Genomic DNA, 15440 nt, shown 5'->3' on the forward strand with positions numbered 1-15440 from the left:
TGTGTTTGTAGTAATATGTTACACCTTCCTGTCAGAGCTGTGAAAGAAACTTTGTAAAAGTATATGAAAAGCAGAGAAGTTCTGTATTATTATATAAAGCCCAATCAGGAATACTGCAATTCAATAAGTTAAAACATCTTTTGACGTGAAATGATTAAAAAGATTACTTTTTATTTCCATTTCATCTTCCCCACAAAAAAAGGTAAAATACAATCAGTACAAACAGTGTTAATAAACCAAGTCCATAGTATTAGGTACACAGTAGTATATTTATTCTCTTGCCTTGCATTCAGTCTTTTTGTGGTTTACCCAAATCTTGAGTGGTATTCAAATTTTTCACATCAACCTAAATGACACAACTGACACAAATTAGACCACAGATCTCCATTTGATAAGATTTTGTCCCAGACATGCTTATCAGATAGGATTTTTGCTTTTAGATGTTTTATTACAGAAAGTGTCATATGTTCTGTCATTGTGTTAAATGTATTACATTTACTATTTATTACCCTTAAGGACCCCTGGTGGTCCAGCAAATGGCTATTCATTTATTAGCTGCGATAGCGCTAGTCTGATAAAGTGAACATTGCCCCTCATGTTGTCTAAGAGGTCCCCCAGTAATGTCAGTCTTGCGTTGGTTGGGAACGGCACCCCAAGACAGTACTTTCAAATGTAGTCTATTTATTTAAATATAAATGTAAAACAAATACAGTGATAAAGTATTCAATGGTAAACTATATACACTTGTACAGAAAAATTTAGACTTAGGAGAGCCCAGTGGTCCAGCAGAAGCAGAAGTTGTTGTCTCCTACAGATGACCCTGGGTACTGCAATGGCTATTCTTACAACTCATGAGAGGCAATGTCGCTACCGCCACTTGCTGGTGTAGCTAATAAACTGCTCTCACACGTACAGATCTCTGTTTACAGATCTCTGTGGTACAGAGTGGACAAAATTCCACAAATGCGTAAAAAGGAAGTCACAAATGTAACGTGACCTGCAAATTGACAGGAAATGTGCAGAAACTATTTTGTGTATAAAAATAGATCCACAAATGTGTAAATAACACTTTGTATGTGAAATTAAAATATGTGTGTGCAGAGTAAATTGTACATATTTGCAAATTGCACTGTATTTTTGTGGATATGATTTTACACAACACAAATGTAAAAATACATGTTTTGGGTAGTGAGATATTTGTGTTTACAGATCTCTGCAGTACACATTGGACAAAATTCCACAAATATGTAATGTGTGTATGTAATATGTGTATGTGCAAAAACTGTTTTGTGTGTAAAAGTAACTCTGTGTTTTTGTGGATATGATTTTACACATCACAAATGTAAAAATACATATTTGTAGATAGTGAAATATTTGCGCATCATAGTACACATTTGTGGATTGTTTTCTGTGGGTTACAAACATTAAAGTCCAATAAAGTCTTCTATAGAAATGCATTCCACACAAGTCACCACCTATGCCGGCTGGGTAAAAAGGGCGGAGCAAAAACACATCTGTGTATTTCACTGTACTTGGCTGGATGCGGAGTTTTGAATTGGAACAGTACTCAGGCTGCGACTGATGACGTTTCACACAAGTCCACAAGAACACAAGAATGCAGATGAGAAACAGCTTAAGTAGTCAGTAGTCTTCTTGAGTTGTCAAATGACATAAATGTGTGTTTGTCATAAACATTGTAATCTTGCAGTTGCTACCTTAAGTCCCACATGATGTGATCACAGCACACACACAATCTCCATAAAAGGTACTGATCTGGAATTTCCTCTAGCTTTACACTCTGAATGAATGAAATAATTAACTTTGTAGTCTTGATAATAACAACTAATAAACACTTTCCTCTTGTTTGCAATTTGGATGTTATGGGAAGTTTACTGATACAGTTTTTTTCAATTGCTAAGATGCAATGGACAAAACTGAAGCCACTTTTTCAAAACTCTTCACACAGTCTGCATTACCAACACGCATCTTGGCCAAACAATTAATCTCACCTCCAAAAGTCACTCAAACCCCCTAAACACTTCATACCAGTCTCAAAATAAACTCGTTCCACCAAAACACTGGCAACAATTCTCACTCAGAAAGCATCTATTTTCACTCATAACACACTGACCTACAAAACACTAACATCACGAAACACTACATAAATGATAAACTTTTATCTTTGAAGTAGGAATGATTTTTTCATATAAATAACTATTTAATTATACAATATAGTTTTTCATAGTTGCTTCTGAACATTTCTCAGCTCTCATTTCAAAATTGAAATTTTCAAAACTACTTGTTCACCCTCCACATCATCTGGTCACTTGTGCATATCGTAAAAGCAATTTATCATTCTTTTGAACAAATTGAAAATGTTTTTTGCAATTGTCTGCTGTTTCCTACAATATCATTTGCTTATGCCATGTTGATCACAGTGGATTGTACTGATTTTCTGTTGAGTAGTCTGACCCCTCAAAACATCTAGGCATAAGTTTATAAATCACTACTTTTTCAATGGTTGAACACGTTTTCATAATCTGTCAAGCATATTTTCTATACATGTCTATGTCTACTTTTTTTTGTAAATGTATCCTAAATTGATGAAGGTATCCGTCGTGATGTGGTAAGAATTGTCGTGGAAATTATATTCCTGGTGAGGGGCTGAGCAAATAATTGAGTTACAACAAACCGTTGTCTTTGAAGAATTTATTTAACAAAAGAGAATAAACAGAGAAGTACTACAACACAAATCAGCTCCAAAAACAATCTCACAGCTCTGACCTAAACCCTAGTAAATGTGGACAGACTAACATAAGAAGTATAGGAGAGGAAAGGTTAAGGATAAAACACAATACATAATAATAATACAGTTTTTTCTGAAGGCTTAAACCCTAACCGTGATTCTAGCACAGTTTCTAAAACTATTAATACTTATAGCAAAACCACTCACTGAGTTTGCAAAACTAAAAGGACAAACACTGCTTTGCACTCAGTTTGCAATTTTGTAACACACACTTTGCAAAACTGTAGGTACAATCCACTGCACAACACTCTTTTTGCGGAAAACACAACTCACTGCTTTACACTCAATTTCCAAATGATCAACACACTCCTAGCAAAACTATACACATGTATGGCTATTATTTACACTATTTTGCCAACTGTCTGGCACATGTGAAAACTGTTTTACATAATTAGTTCACTTTGCAATCAGCCTATAAATAAGCCACAGGTAAGCTGTCCGTGTGGAGTACAATGGAGGGAGCAGGAAGAGTGAGAAGAGTGAGAATTAGAGGAGGCAGAGGAAGAAGATGTGGAGGTGAAGAAGCGAGAGGGAGAGGACGACAAGGACAAGGAGGTGAAGTTAGAGGAAGAGGACAAGAGGTGCAAGAGGAGGACGAGGAGGGGGAAGAGGAAGGGTAAGAAGAGTAAGAAATAGAATTACTGATGACATCAGAGCTACAATAGTGGACCATGTAATCAACCATGGAATGACCCTGAGGGAAGCTGGCCAACGGGTTCAGCCTAACTTGAGCCGCTACACTGTAGCAAGCATCATAAGGACATTTCGAAATGAGAATCGGTTACTACAGTCACTTTGCACTAAGTTTTGTCTAATGAGAAACACAACAATACCATACATGTAAAAATACTGAAATTGTTACTTTGCAGAATTGCTAGACGTCCAGATGCTGGGGGCAGAGGAAGAATGTTCACTGCAGAACAAGAGACCCATATAGTCAATATGGTGATTGCAAATAATTCCATAAGGCTACGAGAAATACAGCAGTGCATAGTTGAGGATGACACCACCTTCCAAAACATACACAATGTAAGCATTTCTGTATTATGTCGTGTACTTGCCCGCAACAGAATCCGAATGAAACAAATCTACAGAGTCCCTTTTGAAAGAAACAGTGAACGTGTAAAACAACTGCGATATGACTGTGCAGGTAAGCTATAGTATTATTGGTACTGAATCTGGAAGTGCATAGTGCTGTGCATGGGCCTGATGTGCTGCATTTGTTTTGTCTTGTCCAGAGAGTGATGGAGCTAGAGGCCAGATCACCCTCTCTTCACTGTACTCAACCTACCTCCGTACTCTCCATTCTTGAATCCAATTGAAGAGTTCTTCTCTGCCTGGAATGTCTATGACCGTTATCCCCATCAACGCATAGCCCTTTTACAGGCAATGGAGGAGGCATGTGGGGATATTGACCAGGCATCATGTCAGATTACAGTAAAAAAAAAAAAAAACTACAACCTAAAAACAAACTATGCTGCATCCTCTCTTCTGTTGCGGTCTGGCCACAGCACCCCATCCACATCACAAGCAATGTTTTCCCTGGCCAAGCAGCGGGGGAAATATCGCCTAGCATGGCGATTCCAGCCATGAACAGCATCAGCTGCTATATCTCCACATGCATCCTCCATAGCTTGGAGAAGAGGTATACGCGTTTGTGGATTTCGGTCATACACTTTCCATCTCCAGGTAGAAAAAAATTCCTCAATAGGATTGAGGAATGGAGAATATGGAGGGAGATAAACAACTAAAAAGCGTGGGTGGGCAGTGAACCAGTTACGAAACAGAGCAGCCCTGTGGAAACTTGCGTTGTCCCAAATGACAACGTACCTAAGCTGCTGTGGGCCATCTACCTGATCTGGTGGAATGAGTGTGTTGTGTAGGGTGTCCAGGAATGTGATCAGATGGCCGGTGTTGTAGGGGCCAAGGGTAGCATGGTGATGGATGACGCCGTGGTGGGTAATCGCTGCACACATTGCGATGTTTCCTCCGCGCTGGCCAGGGACTTCAACAATGGCACGCTGGCCGATGACATTCCTTCCCCTCTTTCGTCTTTTTGTGAGGTTGAACCCAACCTCATCAATGAAGATGAACTGGTGCTCCACTGCAGCTACCTCTAGCACAAGGACTCTCTGAAACACACATGACAATATCAGAAATAGACATGGAGTGGTCACTATTGTGAAGCACAATCATTATGATTACAATATTGAAATATGTATAATTTACTGTATACAGTGTTGAGTGTATGCATCAATTGTGGGACTCACTTGCACATCGTTATATCGCAATTCTTTGACGCTTTCTGAATTGCGTTCAAATGGCACCCTGTAGACCTGATTCATCCTGAGATGATTTCTGCGCAAGACACGGTCCAGTGTTGATAAGCTTACCCTATCAATATTTTGAAATATGTCATTGTTTTCTATTATTTTTCTTTGAATTTGCTGTAATGTTATGGCGTTGTTTTCTAGGACCATGTTTATGATTTCAGTTTCCTGTTCAGGAGACAGAAGACGTTCCCGACCACCTTGTGTTGGTAATCTTTCAGTTCTGCCAAACAAATAGTAAAATACGGTAAATACAAAGTAGGTATACATTTCCTAAATGCTTGAAACATACTTTACAGTATTTTTACCGTCCTACAGAACAGTCCACAGGCAATACTGTACTACTGTACTCATTGAGTACTGTATTGATATGCAGTACTGCAATTTGCTAGTGAGAGTAGATTTCTTACCTATTCTCATTTCGGAAAGTCGAAATGACCCTCTCGGAAAGTCCGGATGATGGATGCTACAGTGTACCTGCTCAGATTTGGCTGTACTCTTTGCCCAGCCTCCCTCATTGTTAGACCATGGTTGACCACATGATCAACCAAAGTGGCTCGGATCTCATCAAAGATTCCTCGTCCCCGTCCCCATCCTCTCACTCTCACTCTCACTCTCACTCTCACTCTCTCACTTATGCTAAAGCTGTGATTGCTAATTGGAAAACTGTGTGACGGGTGTTTGCCCTTGTGATGAGTCATGAGTGTGCATATTTGAATGGCAGTGTGTTCCTTGTGAAAACAAGATATTTTATGCATGAAACTTGTGCCAAAAGCAGAAAATTGTGTGTAGTGTTTTGAAAAAAGTGTGTTTTAGAACTGCAATTTGAGTGTAAAGCAGGAATTGTGCTTGTAGTTTAGCAGAATTGGTTCAGGGGGTTGGTGAATGAGTTACATGTTGTGGTCATTGTGTCTCAAGTACCAGAATTTGTGTGTAAACAATTGAGAAAAACTGTAATGTGATGGCTTGTGTTGACTGTTTGATACAAAAATACCATTTTTACGAAGGTTTGAAGAGTTAAGCAAGGTTTATTAGCTTTTGCAAGAGAATTACAATGTTTTGCTGATTTGATGAAGGGTTTTCTTATTATTAAAAAATAGCCAATAGTTACAAAAAATGTGCTTAAGCCATCAGAAAAAAACTATAATAATAGTAAAAGAACATACATAAAAGATTAAATGTAAGAGGACACAATTTTCTGCCATAACAAGAATCAGTGGCCTGACAGATAACAAGGTCAGCCTTATAGGGGTCTTTTCATTTCTTATAGTATTTTGTAATTTTTTCCATTGTTCTATGCAGTGCTGTAAAACGGTCTTGTGGTTTTCTTTTCTGCATGACAATGACATGCCATGTCAACAATTTACCGTAAAAACAGTAGGACTGTCCCCGACTAAGGATTTACATAGTCGAATCATGTGTGGTTTTTCGCTAGGGTGTGGCAGGGTTACACAACGGTAGCTCCGCTTGACAGTTTTTTTCAATTGCTAAGATGCAATGGTCAAAACTAAAGCCACTTTTTCAAAACTCTTCACACAGTCTGCATTACCAACATGCATCTTGGCCAAATAATTAATGTCACCTGCAAAAGTCACTTAAACCACCAAAACACTTCATACAAGTCTCAAAATGAACTCGTTCAACCAAAACACTAACAACAGGAATCATTATGTAAATTTGATTAACTGTATCTTCAAAATGTGACAGATTTTTCATATAAAGCAATATTTCATATAGAATACAGTCACTTTGGTACATTTACCGCATTTTCAGAATTGAAATTCTACTTGTTCAACCTCCACATCGTCTAGTCACATATACATCATATGTAAAAGCAATTTCTCAAATTGGTCGAAATTGCAGATGGCAAATGCTTTGACACATTTATACAAATGATTATGGTCAATTGTCTGCTGTTTCCTACATTATCAATTGCTTACTGTATGTCATGTTAATCACAATGTATTACAGTATACTGGTTCTCTGTTAGTCTTACCCCCCAAAACTTCTTGTCATAAGTTACTACATGCAAAAGGCTTGAACATGTGCAAAAAAAATTTTCTACATGTCTGTTAGACTTTTTTTTTGTAAATGTGTGCTACGGTAAATTGATGAAGATATCTGTTATTATGTGAATAAGAATCTGTGGCCCAATAGACAGGAACGTCAACCTGAGGGGGTGTTTCCCATGTTTCCGTTTCTTATTTTGTAACTGTTTCCGTTATACTATCCAGTGCTGTAAAATAGTCTTGTCTTTTTCTTTTCTGTATCACAATGACATGCTCTGTCAACAAATTACAGTGCATACAGTAAAAGTGTAACTATGAATCCTGTCCAATTTCCTGCAATGTATAACTCTGTACTGTTGAAACTGATATATGCCATACAGAAAAAGTGTACCTTGTGCATTTTCAATCATTGTCATCTAAACCTTAGCCATAGTTTACAACAACAAATAGTTTTGCAAATGTTGAGGATGATTGTAGAAATGTACCAAAGCGACTGAGAAAAACTGCATTCAGCAATTTAGTTCCTGAAATTTCAGTGCTGCAATACAGTTTTTCTCAGTTGTTCACACAGTAACACTGGTACGTGAGACACAATGACCACAACCTGTAATAGAAGCACCAACCACTTGAACCAATTCTGCTAAAATCCAAGCACACTCCGCATGGAGAGGACCCTGTCAGCTGGGACATTACTTGGCCTTTTCTCTAACACCACTATCAATTCATATGATTGACTTTGTGCACAATAGAATCAGTAAGTGCAATGAGATCTGCTGTGGATATTCACTTACATCCACACTGAAATCCACCGTTTTCCAAATTTCCACTTTTATACATGATGATTGCTATGGTATTTTCTGAGCAATTTTATCCTCCCAAAGTGGAAGAACCCTTTTGAACTTGGTGATTCAATGCCCGGTTTAGTTTTTGTGCATTTCTGAGGTCAAACTTCACGCTTTAGCCACTACTTGGTAAGTTCTCTTATGTTCAAAGCTTTCATATTGTGTGATGTGATAAACATCGCAGCCACTTTGACTTCCTACTTCACTTCTGCAGGTAATTTTCATAAATTCACTGTTGAATTTGACTATATCCTGTCCTTGTGCTGTCATGCCAAATGGCAGATCTACTCGCTCCTGGAAAGTTTTGGCAGGGAAAGAGAAACAGGGTTTTGTAGTCCAGCTGTCAGCCAGACGAAGCCTCCTGCTCTCTGTGTGTTCTTTGTGCAGTGAGAATTCTGAGTCTGTTGACAGAGTAAATAACATGTTGTCTTTTTTCTGTCAAAGTTTTGCCTCCCTGGCACTGTGCACCCTGTACACAAGCACAGTGCACTGCCAAACTAAGCTTGGCTAATTGGTGATTCTAGACTGGGGATTATTGAGGAAGAAGAATTCATCACAGGAAACACATAGTAAACAAGGAATGTTTTCCAAGGCTTGGAGACAAATCCAATATTGTTGTGTTTCTAAATCATTATGTCCATTGTTGCTTTTGTGATAGTTGTGGGAATGGTTTTAGAAGTGCAGGAAAGACAATAATCTTTTCTTTGGCTTTGTAGTTGATCTGTTAGGAGTCTTTCTGATGTCGCCGGAGATCCAGCTACAGCTGCAGTCTCTCTTACCCAGCTCAATCCTAAATGAACTTCACTAAGAGCTGACAAAGATGTCTCTGCTTCCCTGGCCTTTTCAGGGAATGTTAACAACACAGCTTATGACTGGAGTAAGTTTGTCCAAACTCTCTGCTGCTTTCTTCCGCAGTAACTATTTTCAACTCAAGAAGTTTGTTTTTCAGTGGGCACCATGCAGAACAAAGCTCAGCTTCAATTAGCTAAGCTCACTGGTTCCCAGTTGGTGTGCCTTTAAGGCAAAAGCTTGGCATTACTTTTGGGTCCTCCTTCCTTTCCCACATTCATTACAAGCCCCTGTGATCACAGAACATGTTACACAACCTAATGATTTTTCTTTTATCTGATGATAAAGGGCACAATGCACGGAGGAGATGAACATTTCACTTTAAAGAAAAAGCAATATGTTTTTGCCTGCAGTAATAATGGGTATCATAAACATTATAGAGGTCACAACTTACTTTGATGTTTGCAAGTAAAACTTGTGGAAATAATACACTTCCTTATCTGTAAAGGTGACATTTGCAATTGGGTACTAATCAGCTTTATCAGGGCAAAGCACCTCAGGTAGTGCTTACTGGACTGTTATATTCTAATCCATAGTTTTACTGGGGTGTGTATCTATGTTCACCGGGTCCTAAACCCCCAAACCTTTAACTGGAGAACATAGAACCCTTTTTCCCCTTTTCCACCACTGGTACTCGACTTTACTCTTTTCGACTCGGTTTTGGCCCGCCGTCCTTCGTTTTCCATTGCAGATTGTACCCTCTCAATGTAGTTTGTCTTGATAGCAAGGCCTCACACAACTGCCGCAACACAATGTTCAACACGACACACACCCGCGACCTACACACACCAGCTGTGTCTTGGTTTAAGTTAAAACGTTTCAGCATTACTCAGAATGTAAAGACAGAATGGTGGTAAGAAAATCTTACAGCTGTGTTTTCCTCTGCCGTTGTTGCTGGAGTCTCTGCGGCGTTGGGTGCAGTGGTGTGTGAGCTGACTGGCTGGCTGGCTGGCTTGTTAGCTTCCCCTGGCAGCGGCCCGTTAGCTTCCCCCAGCGGTGGTTCGTTATCTTCCCCCCGCCACTTGCGGAGCTCCTCAACTCCGAAAATGTATAAGCACATTTTTGATCCGCCATCAATTTCCGTAAAACTGACAGTATTCGAAATCTACACAGTTGATTTATCGCCTAAAAACATCTTCAAAGTGGATTTAGTGATGAAATAACTTAATATTATATTATATTATGTTATATATATATTAACTTAAATATAAACATTCGGTTGCTGGCCTTGGTCTGGTGCACGTAATGATGATGCATTAATAGTAACGATTCTCTCTGACCAATCAGGGGTCTGCAGTGTAGTCACGTCACATTTTAGTATTGCCTCAGCTCGCTTGGAACCTCTACGGAGTTGATACGAATAAAAGTAGCAGGTACAGTTACAAATTTTCCCCAATGGAAAACCAAAAAAAGTGAGTAGAGTCAAAGTGAATCGAGCTGGTACCATGCGGTGGTAAAAGGGCATTTGTCATGTTCTCATCATGTGCCAAATAAATCTGGGGAGCATATGTAACCCAGGTCACAAAGGGTTAACAACACGGAAGTGCCTTAACCAATCAGAGTGCAGGTTCACAGCACTGTAGCAGGCTAGACTGCGTGTGCCAGTCAGATGCTGGGTGACATTGTAGGGAGAGGACCTAGCTCTGAATGGTACTAACGTAGCTCAGATAAAACTATAAAACCACATTATAACATTGTTAAATCAGAGCAGTAACAGTCTGTACTTTGTTTTAAGACTGTAAATGTGTGCATATGTGAGGCCCTGTTCACGGAAACCTGCCAAATAACAGAGAAATCCCAGATTGGTGAGTTGCGGTAAAAAAACAAATTAAATTATGCTTCAGGAGGTGCTAGGCCTAGAGCTTACAAAATTAGCATTGAGTGATGAATTGTGCAATTAGCTACTGTTGTAGACCTCAACTAAAGTTAATCTGGTTGACAACTCAATTGAGCGAATATAAAATTGTTGCATACTATAGTGTTTAATTGCTCAATGTTTTTCTGGCTGAAGCTACTGTTTAATACTGTTATAACTGTAAAGTTATGTTTTGTCAGACATTTTTTATTGTTATATATATTGTTATTGTTATGAGTGTGTTGCATCAGTTTTTAGATGTTTATATTGCAAAACTCAATCAGTTATGTTACTGCTCTGTCACAACTGAGTCTTTGTCACTTCATTATAATCGCCGGTGTCGCATCAGGTGGGTAGAGTTGATTTCCACTGAGTCGAAAACAGCTGCGCTTCCTGACATTTGGCACCCTAGGTAACTGCCTATGTCACCTATGCCGCCGGCCGGTCCCTTGTGAGCAGTGTTGAGTTAAAATAGAAACTTGGGTTTATTTTACTCACTAATTCTTTTAATGGAAAGAAGGTATTTAAATATGTTGATTGTACTATTTGCATTTTATGTATAAATTTTGGTCGAAGTTAAAGGAATGAACACTTCAGAAACACATTTGAAAAGGATATTGCCTAATGAACTATTCTGGTCGTGTCAATGACTGCAGGCTAGGTTTTTTATTTTTATTTTAGCTGAGTTAAAGTTGATGGTGAGCAAACCCTGATGAGACCTTAAGATTCCTGGATTGAAGATCCATAAAGTGAGGAACTCTGAGCTAAGGACTGACCTTACACCTCTCCTGCCACAGCGGTAGGTTAACCAGCACAAACTGCACAAAACTGCAACCATCCCCTCTCTTACACTCAACTTCCAGCACTACTTGCGTAACCCGAAACTTCCAGACTCTGACTCTACTTTTTTTATTTTGACTTTGAATGGACAATTACCATCTTCATCCTTTTTGAAACACGTTTGGTGTCTGCAGGACTGAGGCAACATACGCAAGCAGATGGGTAGATTGTTACCAGCAACGTGGTCTGTTCAGACTCATATTACAGCAAAGTACTAACCTTACAGTGTTGCGACTGCTCCTAAAATGACTTACTAACATACTCCCTCTTGTGGTAAACAAAACTATGAGAAACTGAAGTGGCTTTCCAACTGAAGAGGAAGTGAAGTCTTAACTGAGGACCCGCCTTGATGAGAGGACTGACAGATTGCATTTTCATTTCATTGTGTCCCTTGGAAAGCTGCTTGTAATGTAAATGCAATGCAATAGACTGGGGGCGCTGTTTCACTCATTGCATTTGAATAAAGTCCACTATAGAGCAGAGTCAGTCTTTGAAAATGCAATGTCAAATGCTGTTCTCATTTTCATTTTAATATGGCCCTAGAATGCTCACAAGTATGTGAAAATGAAAATGATTGCATTTTCATTTTATTTTTTACCTAAATAACACATACATATGTGGAAAATGATAATGTTATTGTGGGATTACATTTTCATTTTCAAGTTTTCATGATAATTTTAATTTAGTCGCCTATACGCTTCCATAATTTAATATGGTCATTTGAACTGATGTGAATATTGAGGATTGAGATTTTGAGTTACCTAGTAAGAAAAAAAAGATAATCTGTATGTTGAACCTGTGGTTATTTATTTGGTTATTGTTAAAAATACAAGGTGTCAGTTCAGAAATCTTTGTCTTGTGTGGTCATTGATTATTGCAAGTAACGTTCTGCCTCTTGCCGAGTCTAGAATATTCTGAATCTGGTCCATTATAGCTATTATCTTTATTAACTAATAATTAACTGTTAGTAATTATAAGTAGTGTTAGCAGCAGTGTGCTACACAAAGGACCCTGGGAATATAGAAATTACCCCATATAATGACCACATATTGCATAGGTTAATTAAATGGAAAAAAGAAGGCTCATTAAGGCCAACTTGAAAAGTTGGGGTCAATTGCTGAGAAAAAGTAAGTTAAAGGTCACAGCCTGTGACTCAGATCAGACTCTGTCTCTCCTCTCTGCCTGCTTGGTCGACTGACTGACGCAGCTGCAGCTGCTTTGAAATGGCTGGAAGCTTGAGAAGGCTAAATTCATGTACTTAGTTCTTATTTTCTTACTATATACTATATAAAGTAATTTTCAGAGGAGCAATAGAAAGCATCCTGACCAAGGTTATAATAGTTTTGGATTTTTTATTAGTTTTTATATTTATTTTGTTTTGACTTTTTGTTTTCAGTTTCGTTTTAATTAGTTTTTAATGTGGGTTTGCTAGTCTAGTTTAGTTTTTAGTTTTTGAAATTGCAAAGTTTTAGTTTAGTTTTTATTTATTTCATTGTTAGTTTTAGTCTTTGTCACTGCAGGAGGTCAAGCTCAGTTCAGTTTAGTTCAGTCCAGTTTATTGACAAAACATTAAAATGCAAGTACAATCAATAGAAATAATGCAGATTTGTGACTAGGGACACCTTTTTTAAGCTATCTGAAGCTTGTAGAGGCACAAACAACAAGCAAATATATATATTTGAAGTAATAACACATTGTCTAAATAAATACTACAAATAAATGAAGCACATGCAATCTACATAATTTATACAGTATAATTTCTAACCTAAATGCAGAAAACCCTAAGAGCAAATTGTTGCCGCATTATGTTCCAGATAATAGATCAACTCTATAAAAGCACCGCCTACTGACCAATCAGTTCTCTTAGAAAATTACATCACAATCTGTAGGAGATCCCACAGTTTTTATAGGTTGCTTTATGCTTGCTGCAGTGATGTGGAGAAACTTTTGTATATCGATATCATCCTCAGACTGACTGAAGTAGGCTACTAAAGCCTTGTAGGCTACTTTTTGTAGGTTTTTAAGATGCGACAGCCTACTTACCACTATGAAATGTGTTATATATTTTTTATTTGCTCCCCAGTCCATTTCACACAGCCTGTCGCAGCTGTTAAAATAAATTGGTTTCATTTTTCTTATGTGAGGCTGAATATTCTGAGCATATAGTTTGGTAGGCCTATTGAAATTACGTCTAATATGTGCGTTTTTGTTTGGGCGCAGGTAATGTGGTGAGTTTTCAGTAAATGTAATTCAGTCTTTCTACCACTATTTGAGCACCTTTCATGGCATGAATGGATTGTTAGTTTCGTTGCTTTATGAAGTTAATTTAGAACAAGGATTCAAACAAATTTTAGTGTGTTAAATAAATTAATCTGATTTTTGAAGAGGCGAGAAGTTCCTCAAAGTGAGCTGGAACAACCACTTCCTCAGTGCCCGAGGTTTTTACTGTGGAAACGCTGACACACAGCCGAGCTGAAAGAATAAGAATAATATTTTTATACACGCCATAAGAACACATAAAATCAATGCATTCATATTATAGGCTAAGCCTGTTATGCCTACACATTCACAGACCAATTTCTTCTGTCTTCCTGCATGTGTCAGCTGCAGCTGTGTTACTCAGATGTCTGTTTGTCTAATATTTTCTCTCTGTAAAATATGACACTCTGCTGCCAGTAGACTTGTTCATGTTTGTGATTGGTCATCTGCTGCTAACACGTGCTCACGTATGTGAACGTGCTCACGGCTGGATTGGGAAGCCCTGGGATGACACAGCTTTGTGTGACAACTCTGCTGTGAGTCTGCAATTCAATCAGTCAATTGATAGTTTTAAAAATGCGCCATTCATCTGCCATTATAATAGCTATGCACCAAGGCACCTGGCTTTTAAGGGAAATGGGAGATGACACTCTGATTAGTGAATTGCATGTTACGCCCAAAACACACCCATGACTAATTCACAGTACAACCCTTTTGAACCATGCACCTGGCGCCCTGACGCATTTTTTCCGCTGTCAATCTAGCAGAATTGGAGTTGGACAAGCCCCAAATGCAACTGCGCCACACACCTCACGTCATGCGCTTATATTGTTAAAATAGGGCCCCAGGAGTTTTCTGAAATCTCCTGAAATAAGAGTTGACCATGACTTGAGATGTTCCGGTAATAAGTGAAATACAAGAGTTTTGACCTAATGAAGTTGGAAACCCAGCATAGGGGAGACCGGGTATGGTTGTAACATGGGGAGAGTTGTAACAACACTAATTCCACCAAATAGAGATAAGACAGGCGTTAGGTGATGATTTCGGTATTTACCTACTTCCTCCATGATCAGGCATGGTGGTTATCAAGTCTGGAAAGATGTGCATTCAGAATATATATAGAAAAAACTGATTTTGAGGTAAGAAAGTAAAGTACTCCCCATTTACACGTTTGTACACATGTTGGCATATGTATCGGCACTTGATATTTTCCATACTCTGTCTCAGCCGGTGGAGAGGGTAGAGAAGTGCCGGTGCGGAAGGAAAAGTTCCTGTACACCAAAGAGTAAAATACAGAAGTGATGTTATACGTACCGGTGAATACTGGGCCACTTCAAGCACTGACTGTGACTCTGAATAAGAATATTCACACATTGACACACACGCCTCTTTTTTGTTAGAACTAAGGATGTACAGAGGTGTTCTACATTTTAGTAGTATTTATTAAGTATACTTTTTAAGTATGAAAAACATTGTTATTTTATATCACTACCTGTTTTTGAAGCATATCATATGGTGTGGCATCTATTTTTGATTATTTTGTGTGATTGTTACAACTTACCCCAGCATGTGTTACAACCTACCCCGCTATTGGGGTAGGTTGTAACAAGGGAACACACTGCATTTGACATCAACTCACGAGGTCTGTGA

This window comes from Micropterus salmoides, unplaced genomic scaffold, assembly GCF_014851395.1.
Source record: "Micropterus salmoides isolate LMB-PRFRI ecotype aquatic unplaced genomic scaffold, ASM1485139v1 Ms_hic_scaffold_1, whole genome shotgun sequence".
Taxonomy (NCBI): Eukaryota; Metazoa; Chordata; class Actinopteri; order Centrarchiformes; family Centrarchidae; genus Micropterus; species Micropterus salmoides.